Consider the following 4,353-nt stretch of genomic DNA (forward strand, 5'->3'; position numbering starts at 1 on the left):
ATGAAGGAGCATGAACTATCCGAAATTGCAATGCAAGGGTGTAAGCGAACTGGCCTGGTAAGCGTCGTACGAGCACGTCGAGAGACGTGCATTGGTAGACTGAGCTTGCATGCATGAGTTGGTGTGAACATGCTTGGACATGTGTGAGGCGCGCTCGATCGCTGGTAGATGCGCGAGGTCACGCAGAGAGATATGCGTCCGATCATGCGATGGCGCTTTCTGTTAGGAAGAAGTTAGCGTTGGTTAGTCTCGCCTGAGAAGGTGGGTCGGCCCTTGGTCCACGGCTCGCCTTGCCATGGAGGAAAGGTGAAGGCCGCAGGTGGTCTACCCGCGAAGGTGGGCACGACTCGCCTGTCGTACAGGGTGGGTGGCCGGGATGGACAGCCTCTGGTCACAGCACGTCTCGCCTTGGAGAGGTAAAGACCACGGGTGGTCTACCCACGAAGGTTGGCATGACTCGCCTGTCGTGCGGGGTGGTAGCTGCTGTGTAAACATATAAATAGATAGAATGCATGCAATGCATGAGTTTTCAAAAACTAACGCCGTTGCATCGATTTGATTCAAGTTCCTAGATTTACGAAGATAGTTCATTTGAAAAAAGGGAACTTAAACATTAAACCAATGCAATGTCCTAGTTTGTTTGAAAACGTGCATGCAGGTGCATAAAGAATAAATTATAATTGTATCTGTTACAATGTACATCCCTCTTTGTGAAAAACAACAAAAGGCCCGCCTAAAAGAAAAACTAAGGTCCGACTCAAAGACTCAACTTTGGGTCGATTGACTGCATGAAGGTTATTTTGGTCCAGCGTGATGGTCCCTGTTTATGCATGGTTTGAGTAATACAGGGATAACATCTAGCTAGGGATAGGGGCTCCCGATTCAAGGGTATGAATTCCTTGAAATCGAGCGAGGATCTTCGGGGGTCGGTTCGGTGGCAAACCTACTCGATCTGTTCCCTTACTCGAAACCTATGTCTAACCTAATTTCCTAATTCGACGCTCGTTGGATTTCAGACGTGGTACTTAGAATCCGCTAGAATGATGCGATGCAAGTGCATAAAATAAATGTGCGTGAAATAGATGCACTTGAAATAAATGTACAGAAAGCGATAAATGAACATGCAAGCAAGTAAACGGGATCGAGCTCGAACCCACTAAGTATCCTCAGTGGAGTCGCCAAGCTGTACGGACCCGAATGTAGACTCTCGTTAGGGCCCGAACGCGCGCTTTTGGATCGCGTGGTTTGAGAGTATCCACCTTCCCAGGGGTGCTTGACGGACACGCATGAGAAGGAATTGCCATTTATCATTTTACGACCTGAAAGTCGAGGGCCGATAAGTTACCCAGGTCTAGGGGTATGAAACACCTAGTTTTGCTAAGGCATAGGTCTGTGCGAAACCGGAAAGTCCGAATTCGGGGGTTCACGTTACGTGCGGGCCTATATTCCGCACGACCTTTCGGTACACTGGTTTGATAGGCTTACATGTTTTAATCATTTATCGCATGAATTAAGCTACGCTCGGCTTACTCGTTTTGACACCGAAAATTCAGTGAATCTAACGATATCGGTTGAAAAGCTGAGAGAGAAGTAGACCTGTATGTCGTGGAATCAGTTCACAATCTTGCGTTACAGTTCATCAAACTGTGATTGTTGAATTCCTGCGTGAATTGGAACCGCGATATCTTGGATTTACTCTTGTCTGGGCAAGCATTAGACTGATTCGATTGATTTGACAACCGGACCGTTCGCTCACCGACTGAGATTCTTACAGAATGAATGTACAAAATAAATCCTTACAATGCTCTCAAAATACAGCAAATTACAAATAACAAATGGTCGAATCCCAGTCAGTTTGCTTTCGATTATTATTCCGCTTCGTGAGTTCAGGGAAACACCGAAAAACTGAAATTCAACTGAGCTCTCAGTGAATAGGGCGTTAGACCCTGTGATCGATGGTTAGGGCGTTGGACCCTAAGTGCGATGCGTCCTATGTGTCGAGCTCGACTCGCATGGATAAACAATAGCAGAAAAATAACAAACAACATGCAGATTGCAGACAATGTATTTGTTATTACTAAGTGTATGTGGATTAACAGATTATTGACCCAGGAGTATTTTTGTAAGCAAATGCCATATACTAAGCAAACATTTTGCATTCGGCTTTACATTGAGAACTTGACAAATCGAGTCAAATCTCGTGTGTGTGGATTGCTTTTAGATTTGTTCTGTATTGTAACACTGAATTCTCACTGAATTAGCCAAACTCGTGTTTTGACTATAGATTTGGAACTTAAAGTTCGGCCTAACCATTATCTAGTGATTTGTTAGGTCGAGTGAAAGGTTAATCAGCGTTTTGCATGTTTTGTGACAGAGATAACCGTTCTAGTTACCCGAGTCTATGATAGGATGATAGAAACTCATCAGTGGATAAGAAAAGGCTTTGCAAATGATCTTGCACCTGAACAGATAGCCTATTCTTATTATGATACCGTAGCGTTTCTATCAAGCTAACCCTTGAGGTGTCGCTGAATTATGAAAAGACGATTCTGCCATTTATTTGAAAATTGTTTTTAGAAAAGGGAAACATCGCAGTGCGGGCCACCTCGGCCGATAGCCGGTGTCGACCAATTCCCTGGATCGTCCAGGGTTGTACAAGAACCCCAAAAAAGCCAAAGAACCGACCGATCTAACCGAAAGTGATCTAGAAAGATCTTCTGTATCTTGACTTGAGTTACCTGAAATCAGGTAAAAACACAAGTTGAGACACACAAGTCCATTCTAGACGTCCATGTTATATCGGACTGTGCATTTCGGGTTGTGAAATGGACAAGTTTTGAAAAGGGCATTAACATCATTTGACAACTCATCGACGCGAGTTATCAGTTAATTACCAATTCATACAAAAGTTGTCAGTGTGATGTGAGTTTAATCATGTGAGCGTCCCGATTAACCCGTTTGTGAATTACAACTTAAAATTAAAAGCCGAATGCAGCAAATGTGCGGGTTACATACAATCAGACATATCATGAATTGATCCACTGAATGGAGTCTGAATACCCGAAAAACTTAATTTAATGAAAACAATTCATGACATGGCAACCAAGACGAGTCTAGGAAGGTCGAGGATAATTTGGTCAAAATGACCAAAATACCCTCGGAACCCAAATGGCCCCGAAAGAGTCACCGATACATGAATTCATGCATTTTTACCTTAAAAACAATGTTTTAAAGTTGTTAGCATGCAGGATCTGCAACGATATTAAAATTTGTAATTTGCACAAAATCCGAGAAATGGATTTCATCGAGGTAAAGAGACCGTTTTTTACCCGAATAAGGTCAAAGAACTCTCGGCTTTTTCCTCTTGGGAATAGCCGTGAGTTTCCTTGACCCGTTTCGGGTTTCAAGTGTTCTCTTTAATCTGATTTCGACTATTTCTCGCATGCTCAAACGTTAAACACTGTAAATACATGTATTTAACAAAAGCTGGTATTGCCAAGATTTTGGAAAAGGCATTCGAGCATACAAACATGTACAAACACGTTATTTATGGAATCGATAAAACAATACCGGCTTCATGGCCATGGAAAATTATAAAGATTCAGGAAACAACTCAAATCGGGGTAAGGAAACCGGTCTTGACCCAAAAAGGTCAAGAGTACCCTCGGTTACCTCTTCTGGTGCCTTAGCTTTTCCCGGTCGATATGGTTTCCTCGACTTTGATTTATTTCCCGACATGCTAGCACGTAATACGATGACAAACATGCATGATATAACAATGAAATTGCATAAAAATTAAAACTTGAAAGTGAAAACATGCATAAAATCTCTTGTAACCCCATAAACACAACAAAATGTAAAATTCCTAGCTCCTCTAAGTCGGGAATGGTCATACCTAGTCCCGAGATGCGAGATGAGACTGTAAAAAGTCGGGTTTTGGGCTGTTTTTCGTTGAACAGACCCGGCTGGAACACTGAACAGACCCGACTGGCATAAGTCGGGTCGAACGTCACCACAGAGGCTCCTGATAGATTTTTGAGGCAAGGTCAGCGGCCCTGGGTTGCCAAGGGACCCATCGGGTCGACCCGTATAGTCCTGCAAAGATCACGAAAAACATAGTGCGTCCTGGAAACTGGTCCGACTGGGCAGTTTTCGGGTCTGAATTCCCCACGGTGGATCCCGATGGAATTTTGATGCAAGGTCAACGGATCCCGACTCCTAACTCACCTCCAGAGATGACTGTGGTGGTCCTTTTTCGAAAAGAGTCTCAGATCGACCCGATCTGCAAAAAAATCTCACGGATAGTTAGAAATTTCGACCCGACTAGGCAGTCGGGTTGTTTCTCCTTGCTTG

The sequence above is a fragment of the Punica granatum genome, chromosome 1 (genome assembly GCF_007655135.1).
Source record: "Punica granatum isolate Tunisia-2019 chromosome 1, ASM765513v2, whole genome shotgun sequence".
Taxonomy (NCBI): Eukaryota; Viridiplantae; Streptophyta; class Magnoliopsida; order Myrtales; family Lythraceae; genus Punica; species Punica granatum.